Source organism: Arvicola amphibius, chromosome 3 (assembly GCF_903992535.2).
Source record: "Arvicola amphibius chromosome 3, mArvAmp1.2, whole genome shotgun sequence".
Taxonomy (NCBI): Eukaryota; Metazoa; Chordata; class Mammalia; order Rodentia; family Cricetidae; genus Arvicola; species Arvicola amphibius.
In genome coordinates, this window is record NC_052049.1 from 13514305 (window position 1) to 13525843 (window position 11539).

Sequence of the window (11539 nt, forward strand, 5' to 3'; positions counted from 1 at the left end):
CAACCTTTTACTATGAGGTAGTGTTTATGTTTGAGGTTGAGGTGTATTTCTTGTATACAACAGAAGACTGGATTCTATTTTTGTATCCATTCTCTTAGCCTGTGTCTTTTTATAGGTGGATTGAGTCCATTGATATTAATCAATATTAATGACCAGTGATTGTTAATTCTGGTTATTTTTCGGTAGTAGTGTTCATGTGTTTCCTTTCTTTGGGTTATGCTGGTGGGGGGGTTATCAGATGCCTGTGTTTTTGTGGGTCCAGTTACCTTCCTTGTGTTGGACTTTTCCTTTTAGTACTTTCTGTAAGGCTGGGTGTGTGGATACATATTGTTTAATCTGTTGTTGTCATAGAATATCTTGTTTTCTCCATCGATGGTGAAGGAAAGCTTCGCTGGGTTTAGCAGATTGGTTTGCATCCATGGTTTCTTAGTGTCAGCAGCACATCTATCCAGGACCTTCTGGCTTTCATGGCTTCCATTGAGAAGTCGGATATAATTCTGAAAGGTTTACCCTTATATGTTACTTGACCTTTTTCCTTTACAGCTCCTTCTTTATTATTCTTTATTATAAAAAAGAATATCTTTCTTTATTCTGTATGTTTTGTGTTTTAATTATCATATGGCGAGGGATGGTTTATGACAGATACACTGCGATTATAGAGAAATAAATATGTAACAAAGAATTTTGGGATAAATGATAGAATATCAAAAATAATAAAATGTTAAATTTCAAGTCAAATTTTAATTTTGTATAACTTACAAATGCCACTACAGGCTTAAGCTTTTTCTATTATTTAATATTTTCTGATGATATCATTGTTTAAATATATATACAATTTAAATAATGTATGATGATATTGTCTTATTCACTGTTCTAGTGATGTGAAGAGACACCACAAATAAGAACTTTAAAAAGAAAGCATTTGATTGGATGTTTGCTTATAGTTTCAGAGGGTTAGTCCATTGCCATTATGATGGGCTATGGAGGAAGCATGGTAGCACTCATGATGCTGGAGCAGTACCCGAGTTACATCCTGATCTAGGCAGATATATCTATGGCTGTATCTATATGATCTCGATCATCTATCTATATCTACATCTATATAATCTATTTATAGCTATATAAATCTACATCTATATCATGTCCAAATGGAGAAGCATGCTTTATACTCATAACAGGAATAATTAATTCATCAGGATGCAGTCTCAATGCTGAACATCTGTGGCCCAATACAAGAGTACCTAATAGGTAAAAGAAACATTACTAAAACTTAAACTGCATATCAAACCCCACACACTAATAGTAGGAGACTTAAACACTCCACTTTCCCCAATGGACAGGTCAACCAGATAGAAACTTTACAGAAATAAGAGAACTAACAGATGTCATGAATCAAATGGACTAACAGACATCTCTAGAGCAAACCACCCAAACACAAAAGAATATACCTTTTTCTCAGCACCTCATGGAACCTTCTCTAAAATTGATCACATACTCTGTAACAAAGCAAACCTCCAGAGAAACAAACAAACAAACAAACAAAAAATTGGAATAACTCCTTGTGTCTTATCGGATCACCATGCATTAAAGTTAGAATGTAACAATACTACTCTCAGAAAGCCTACAAACTCATGGAGATTGAACAGTGAACTACTAAACCACCCCTGGGTCAAGGAAAAAATAAGAAAGAAATTAAAGACTTCCTTGAATTCAATGAAAGTGAAGGCATAACATATCCAAACATATGGGACACCATGAAAGCAGTGCTAAGAGAAAAGTTCATAGCAATACATGCCCACATAAAGAAAATGGAGAAAGCTCTCAATGACTTAACAGCACATCTGAGAGGTCCAAAAAGAAGCAGACTCGCGCAGGTGGAGTAGAAAACAGGAAATAATCAAATTGAGGGCTGAAATCAACAAAATAGAAAGAAAGAAAATGCAAAGAATCAATAAAACAAAGAGCTGGTTCTTTGAGAAAATCAACAAGAGACAAACCCTTATACAAACTAATCAAAAGGCAGAGAGAGAACATCCAAATTAACAAAATCAGAAATGAAAAAAGGGACATACCAACAGACGCTGAGGAAATTTAGAGAATCATTAGGTCATAATACAAAAATCTGTACTCCACAAAATTAGAAAATGTAAAAGAAATGGACAATATTTTTTAGATAAATACCATATACCAAGATTAAGTCAAGCCTAGGTGAAATTTAAATAGATGTATAAACTGCAAGGAAATGGAAGCTGTCATCAAAACCTCCCAACCAAAAAATGCCCAGGGCCAAATGGTTTTAGTGCAGAATTCTACCAGAACATCGAAGAAGAGCTGAAACCTATACTCCTCAAAGTGTTCCAAATAATAGAAACAGAAAGGTCATTGCCAAACTCTGTTTACGAGGCTACAGTAACCCTGATACTAAAACCACACAAAGACTCAACCAAGAAAGAAAATTACAGACCAGTCCCACTCATGAACATACATGCAAAAATACTCAGTAAAATACTGGCAAACCGAATTCAAGACCACATCAAAAAAATCAGTCATCATGATCAAATCAGCTTCATCCCAGAGATGCAGAGCTGGTTCAACATACGAAAATCTATCGATGTTATCCATCATATAAATAAACTGAAAGAAAAAAAAACATATGATCATTTCATGAGATGCTGAAAAAGCATTCGACAAAATTCAACACCCCTTTGTGATAAAGGTCTTGGTGAGATCAGGGATACAAGGAACATATCTAAATATAATAAAAGCAATATGCAGCAAGCCGACAGCCAACATCCAATTACTATCTCAAGTTAAACCGAAATTCTATGAGTATACAGGTAGTTCAGCTTCTCATTTGTCAACAACATAAGGTATTTCCTGCAGAGAATCACTGCACTGTGAGCTGCAGAATGTAGGTTCATGCTGACTCATAGTGAGTTAATTTTCTTTGGAAAAAGGTTTCCCCTTAAAATTTCATTTGGGTTTTGGAATTGCTAGAGCCAACCATCAATCATTCTTGAGTGTAGAATAATCCCAAGCCTACCCTTATGTCTCATACTCATTCCCATACTTTCTAATGTAAACTGTTGTGACTTGCCAGGGCTTTCTCTTCATGTTTGCTAAAGTAAACCCTCTCACAAAAGCCTTGCTGTTCCTCATGGGTTAGATTATTGCAGCTGCTTTTCAGTGCTTATTTCATCTGCTTATGTTGCCAACTCTGTTGGGGGAAGAATAGAAAAAATCACAAAGAAAGAATATTTAAAACTCAACACTGAGATTGTTATAACAAGCCTAGTTTTTGACAGCACCATTTTTATTAGGGAAATTGGTGCCATTTTAACATGAAATTTAATAATTGCTTCATAATTTATATTGTGATCATTAACTCCTCTTTTACTGTCTTTTGGCTACATTTTCTGTTGCTTTTGATAAAAATATATGTGACATGAAACCATTTTTTTTTTAGCCTCAACCTAACAAGATAAATGAATTTTTCCACACCATTGCAAGTGTGGGGCCCTGGGAAGCCTGGCCACACATGTGGCCCAGGAAGCACAACTTCCATGGCAGGCTGATCAGCTAAAGTGTAATATATATAAAAGTCTGAGGATATAAGAGCTTTTATGGTTTTAAGGTCACAGAAAACAATTTCAGATGTAAATGAAAAGTTATTAAGATATGGAAAATATTTCAGATTTCCCCTCTTTTATGGTATAGTTCTTATAAGCTGGTAGAGCAATGACTACTTACTGTTTGTATTACAAGCTGACGATTTTGATTTATTTTGGTTGTCCTCCAGGCCTAGATTTTAAGGTACTTCTCATCAGGTTAAAGACATTTCTGTCCAATCCATACCTGTTTCTCTGGACAGAAGAAAAAAATGTGTATGTTTCTAACCCAAATCTGTAGTTGTTGCTAGGACACAAAAGTATGAGTCTGTTCCTGATATTTTAGAGATACCTGCTATCTGCTATTTCTGTGATTTCATTGTGTGTCTGAATGTTTCAAATGTAACATTTTCCTTTAAGTTCATAAAATTTAACTTATGTTCCTTGTCTCAACAGGTTTGTATTTGGCTGTAGACAACATCCAAGCATCCATTGCTGACTGCAACCTGCTCTGAATGACTGCGAGTCCTGACTTACTGAGAACTGATGTGGACCAGTCCAGCTGATGTCAATGCTCCCAGTCCAGCTGATGTGAATGTTTCCTGTCTCTTCAGCAGGGTCAGTGAACAAGATGTTTCTGATAAACAAAACATTTCCTAAATTCCCTCCTTACCGTTGACTAGCTTTGCAGCCTTCATGAGCCTTGACAACAATGTCCTGATATCAACTCAAAGTAGTGACAGAAGAGAACACGGTGTCCCATTTTCCTTGAACAAAATAGGTTGAAATGCTAAGATATGAGGGAACTTCCTTGTATGCGGAACAAAATGGTTACCAATAACGCCCATCAACAAACCATGAAAAAAGTCTCAGAGCTGGGAATTGATTGATTTATTAACTAAAATAATTCTGTAATTAGATGAGACACGACTTTTTTATGCAGAATCAAAGAAGTATTATATAACGTTTAAAAACTATCATTTCTATATAAATCATTCAAGATTATAATCTGGCTATAAATATCAGAGCTACAGGGGCTTAAGAATGGCAATAGATGTAAATGTCACTGTTCTAAGAAAGTTTGTAAGCTAATGGTGCTGAGGTCTCAAAACCACCCGCTTAAGCCCCTAGGAAGGTAGGGCCCATGACTGTGTCCTATCATTGATACTTGTGAAAAGGGGGCAATGTGGGACTCACCGAATCCTGGCCACATATATGGGGCCCAGGCTGTACAGCTGCCATGGCAGACTTGATAACTTGATAGAGACCAGCTAAAAATTAGGCCTGAGTTTCAGTTACTGTCAGGCAGCACCAGGTTCTAGGAATAGCCATAAGCTGACACCTACCCAGGGCAGGCCAGCACTTAAAGGAAAGTACCTGACATTTTAACCATTAGATAAAATCACCAGATGTCCCTGAGCCCAACACATACTTATTTCCCCTTTGCCATGATACAAAACCCCTAGACAAATATCAGCCAATCAGGGCTCTGAACCCTAGCAATCTCCTTACCCTCAACCCCTATTCTGCCTGGGCTCGGGATTCTCTGATCTAAACCCCTGTATTGAACAAACTAAGAGTCCAAGCTTGAGCTTGAATAAAGAGTCTTTGCGTTTACACATGAGTGTTACTCCATGGTAGTTTCGGGGGACAGTTATGTTTCTGGGCATAACAATAAGAAACTGTTCTGAGAGTTTTTTTTTTTTTTTTTTTTGATTTTTCGAGACAGGGTTTCATTTTTTGAGACAGGGTTTCCTGAGAGTTGTTATAAATTTATTTGTAACAATTTATATATCTGACTCCTTTTAAGCTTCACTGTAACTCAAGAGTATTCTTACAATTCATGAAAGATTTTTAAACACTATATTGCCTTTATTTGCATTTTTAATATTATTTTACTGCATTATAAATTCTCCATGCTATTGTGGCTAGATAATATTTAATTCTAAATCTTTCTAATGTATTTTATAATACCAATACTATTTATAATTATTTAATTTACTTATGGGTCTTCCTCGATTTCTTGTTTTTTATTTTCATTTTTTTCTCAATTAAACATATAACAACGTTAATGGGATCTGGGTTAATATACATTTTCTCAAAGACAAATAATTTCCAATCGTAATTTTTTCTTCAACAGTATCTAGCATACTAGTGTAGAAAAAGAATCTCTTAATTACTATCTATCTCCTAAGTACATAAGACATAAACTTGTATAAATTAGAGTCAGCTTTCTGGGGGCTTACAGCTAAGTGGAGATGTAGGCATATAATATATACTACTATGGACTCAAATCACAATTGTCACTTCAAAAAAAAAGAAGAGGTAGTCTATTATGAAGCCAAATTTGATTCACAATCCCACAATCTGAAGCAACACCACTTTCATGACATTTTTGTGGTAAGGGAATGAAGAAACTTGTAAATCAACTCCCTTTCCTCTCCACTGGAGAAAACACTAGGAAGGTAGGTTCACCAAACCAAAGAAATAGCTGCTATAGTCTTTAGATGCTACTTGGCAACATTAGCCTTATGACTTGTGGAAGAGAGTGGTCTGATAAATTAAATATAATCCAACAATTGTCACCTAATAGCCACAAGGCTGTTAGGTCAGACCCAGACATGGGAGAGGAATGGCTAGCTATGAAAAAGGCTAAACGAGAGTTAAAGATATATGATATTAGATTCTGAAGCTGCATCATTCCAATCTCTCCACAAATAGTGATGTCCTAATCAGCTCATCAGACTTGCTGAAGTTAAAATTTAAGGTGAGGTTTCTTTCTAAATATTTCCATTCACATTAACACAGAGTTCGTGTTCCTGTTTCCTTTCCATGGCTATGATAAAACTCTGTACCAGTGGGAACTTAGGAAAGGGAAGGACTTACCGGGCTTATGCACCCAGGTCATAGTCCATCAAGGTGGGATGTCAGAGCAGGCATTCTAATAGGAGCTTTGGGAAGAAACCATGGAAGAATGATGCTGGCTGGCTTGCTCTCTGGCTCAGTGAGGTTTATATTTAACTATTTTGTTACACAGAGAAGGGCTATTGCCTAAGCAATGCTAATGGCTGTGACAGCTGTTATTGGTTGTCATCTTGACAATGTCTAAGATGAATTGCAATCCAAATGTGGAGGACACGCCTGTGAAAGATTTGTTGCTTGACTTAGTGAGTGAATCCACTTCTAGTCCTGGCATTTGATGTAGGAAGATACTGGTCTTTATTTATATTATGAGAGAGAGAGAGAGACACATCTTTAATCTGGGGTATAAAGTTTCTCTGTCTGTCTGTCTGTCTGTCTGTCTATCTGTCTTTCTGTCTGTCTGTATCTTTCTCTCTCAATGTGAAATCCACAAAGAATCAACAAAAGTTTAAACAGAGCCGGGCGGTGGTGGCACACGCCTTTAACCCCAGCACTCGGGAGGCAGAGGCAGGTGGCTCTCTGAGTTCGAGGCCAGCCTGGTCTACAAGAGCTAGTTCCAGGACAGGCTCTAGAAACTACAGGGAAACCCCATCTCAAAAAAACAAAAAAAAAGTTTAAACAGAGAAAACAAAGATTCATTTTATAAATTCGGTTACTATAGATAACCTTGTCTAATAATGATCAGAGTGGGTTGGGTCCAGTGTGATAAAATCATTACTGTTGTTTTTTTGTTCACATGATTCTAGATTATATAAAATTGATACTCAATGCTAACAAGGACAGTAATAGTAGTCACAAATACTGTAAAAGCGGTAATAAAATCCTAATGTTATACAAATACAAATAGAGAATAATGCAAGAATTTACTTAACAATGAGTAAACTAGAAAGATATTTCAGCTTGTTTAAGGGAGATCTCAAAATTCTTTGGGCACACAGGGAGTCATGGGCCATTCATTAAGTGTAGTGTAAAAAGAAATTCACAGATATATGCAGTTGTGACATACTCACATTAAGGAATAGACACAGCTTTAAAGACAACACCATTCAAGAGTTTCTCTTCTATTATACAAAGCCAACTTCCCCACTTCTTTTTAATTTTTTAGTCACAGGAAGAGAACATATTGATTATATTTTCATACTTACAACAGTTTTCTTTTGGGGGGAAACAATACACAGAAGTGTTAGCACAGTTTAAGAATTTGGATCTTTTAGAATTACATGTGAATATGATGCTAGTTTTACATCTAAATTGACAGTTCTCTTATTTTCAAAATGACAGGCCTTTGGGAGTAACAGCGTTTCCCACTCAGAAGGGGTGTCTCTAGTCATTATTCCAAGTGGAGAGTGGCTTACCAGGATAAGTCATTGTCCCTTTCTTTTGGGAGGTTCCAGGGGGCACTGTTCTGAGGAGGGAGCAGAGAGACCTACAATTGCTTTTCCACAGCAGAGTGCTTCACAGGTGATTACTTTGTGTCTACCAATGCCAGATCACAACTTTAGTTCTGACAGATTTATTCACTTGAACTACACTTTTTAAAATTGAAAATAGATTATTCTCTCATATGATACATCCCACCCATAATTTCCCCTGGCTCTGTTCCTTCTAGTTCCTCCACACCTGCCTTCTCCATCAGATCTACTCCGCATCTGTTTCCAGTTCAGAAATGAGCAAGCTCCCAAGAGACAGTAGCCAGACAGGACAAAGCAAGATACGATAAGAAAAACATACTTGAGAAACATAAGAAAAACATATTGAAACTAAGCAAGATAAACATAGAAGGAAAAGAGTCTCAAGAGCAGGTCAAAGGGCCAGAGATACAACAGCCTTCATTGTTAGGGGACTCCCAAGAACACTAAGCTAACAGCTATAATACATACTCAAAAGACCTGGCACAGATGCACACAGGTCCTGTGCTTGCTGCTTCAGGCTCTGTGAACTCATGTACCTTGCTTAGATGATTTGGAGTGCCATGTTCTCCTGATATCCTCCATCCCCTAAAGAACTCTGCGTCCTACAATATTTCCTCCTCTTCTTCCTCAGGGCTTGCAGATTTCTAAGGGGAAGGACTCAATGGAGCCCTCCAACTTAGAGTCTTACTCTGTCAATGGGTATCTTGCCTTATTCCTGTCTGCTGAAGGAGCGTGGTCTGGGATAATATTTTTGTACATGTGAAGATGTGTCTTTTTAACCACACCTGCCTAATGCACCTTCTGATTGGTTTAACAAAGAGCTAAATGGTCAATAGCTAGGCAGGACAGGATAGGTGGTATATCCAGGGAAAGAGAGGAACACAGGGGAAGATTCTGAGAAGCAGATTTGCCAGACTGACATGGAGAAAGTCAGAGGTAAAGTACTGAGGAGATGTAGCAAGCCATGTGGCAGAACATAGACCAATGTAAACAGGTTAATTTAAGTTTTAAGAGCAATTTCATAATTAAGAAAAACTACCATGTCACTATTCAGGAACTGGATTCCAAAGAAAGCCCTGTTACAGGAGGAAGCTTCTCTGATGATTACAAACAAGGTAACAATCAATGAGTATAGCAGAATACCATTAGGAATAATTTCACTGATGATTTTTTTGCTGGATTTCCAAGCAGTGTAGGGTATGGAATCCTTCTCATTGGGTGTGCCTCAAGTTAAAACAAACATTGGTTCTCCACTCCCACATGTATGTGCCACCATTACCCCAAAACATCTTAGCAGAACAGATTGTAATTGAAGAGTTTTGTGGCTGAGTTGATGGCCACATTTCTTTTTCCTTAGTCTTTATATAGTACCTTCTCATGTGAAAGAGAGCAGAGCAGAAATAAGGGTGAAGGCTCCAGGTAGGCAAAAGCTCTACTTCTTCACATCCATGAGCTATGTGGATCTCTATATTCCATGAGCTATGTGGATGGTCCTTGGCAATGGGGATCTCTATATTCCATGAGCTATGTGGATGGTCCTCAGCAATGGGGATCTTTACATCCATGATCTATGTGGATGGTCCTCAGCAATGGGGACCTTTACATCCATGAGCTATGTGGATGGTCCTCAGCAATGGGGATCTGCTGCTAGCTTTTGGAGAGTCACCTTCTGTCCCAGAACCAGCCTAGGTTCTTTATGGTTCTACACAAGAGCTCTTCAACCAACAACTCCACTGAATGCAACCCAGTCCCACACCTGAACCTTGCCCCAGTGGCTGCGTTCGGCCTGACCCTGTTTGTGTTTGGAGGAATTTGGACTTTGGTACTTTAACTACAGCCGAAAAGGCCATAGGAGACCATAGTTCTGAAAATGATTGAAACGCTGTGAGGCTGGCTCAACAAGTCTGAGAGGAGAAGAATTTTAGTATGTTACCTAGAGATTATACTTATGACATTTTGATAAAGAAAATGGCTACCTTTTCCCCTTGTCCAAAGAGTCTGCTCAAGGCTAAAGTATAGAGTTGTATATTAATTATGTTCACAAAGGAAATATCATAACAGCCTGATATAGACTGTGTTTTTTGGTTATTAGTAGAAACTCTAATAAAGATTTATAATAAAATGAGGAAGCTGAACAAGAAAAATATTAAACGTATAAAATTTGAGGAGAAAAATGTAGTGGGAAGTGAAATTAAGCTAAGTCCCATATTCAAGAAGATAAACAGATTAAGAAAAGAAATACAGTGTTGACCTAAGGGAAAGATCCCACTCAGCTAAATTTTCAACTTGTGAAAAAGAATTAAAGCCAAGCTTAGGCAGGTGTGACTTATGCTTTCAATCACAATGCGGAAGCAGAGACAGACAGATCTCACCCAGCTAAGTTTCCAACTTGTGAAAAAAATTAAAGACAAGCTTAGGCAGGGAGGTGGTGCTTAATCCCAACAGGGAGGAAGAGGCAGATAGATCCCACCCAGCTAAATTTCCAACTTGTGAAAAGGAATTAAAAATAAGTTTACTTAGAGCCTGGTATGGTGACGCCAATCTTTAATCCCAGCACTTGAAAGAGAGAAACTGCCTGAACCTGAGTTTCTGGTTTACAGAGCAAGTTCAAGGATAGCCAAGCTTAGTCAGTAAAGGAAACCATAAAAAACAAAAACAAACAAACAAACAAAAATCCAGAACGTTGGTGAAGATGTGACTAAATTAGGGGATCATGTTCTACCCCAGCAAGCAGCAGAACTTGGCAGCTTTAGCTGTGTGGTTCTGGATTTAGAGTTAAGGATCGAATAAAGGTATTATGGAACCTTCCTTGGTGACTAAGAAAAGTCACTGAGGCCAGGCATGTATCAGTGTCTTTGAATGGAGGCCCTTCAGAGTTATTGTCTGGAGTTGTAAAGGTGAAGCCTGGATTGCCTGTTTTGGAGTCTCATAGATTTTGGAGATGCCAGAGTCATGGGATACCTGCCAAGAAGAAATGCTCACAGAAAATGGAATGAGCCGAAAAGAAAGAAGTGTGTTGCAGTCAACAAATTAGAAAGGAATTGGGGTCCTGAGGGCATTTTGACATTAGACATGGAGTTGCCAAATTTGGAGTTTGCCCAATGGTTTTCTGTCTTGCTTTAGTACAGAATTTCCTCAATATATTCCCTCTGCCTTATTTTGGAATGGCAATGTATATCCTGGAAGTATGTGATTTGTTTTTTGGTTTAGCATGAATCTCAGAAGAGACTTTAAACTTTTAAATAAGTTTGAGATTGTTATAGACTATGGGGACTTTTGAAGTTGGACTGAATACATTTTGAATTATGATATAGATAAAAATATTTGGCTGGCCAGGGAGTGGAATGTGGTGTTTTGAAAGAAAATGGCTCCCAAATGGAATGGCACCATTAAGAGGTATGGTTTTCTTAGAGGAACTATGTCACTGTGGAGGTGAACTTTGAGGTCTCACACATGCTCAAGCCATGAACATTTGGAGAGACCACTTCCTTTTGCCGTTGGATCGAGATGTAGAATTCTCCAGAACCATGACTGCTTGCATGCTGCTGAGGTCCCTGCCATGATGTTAATGGACTGAACCTCTGAAACTGTAAGCTG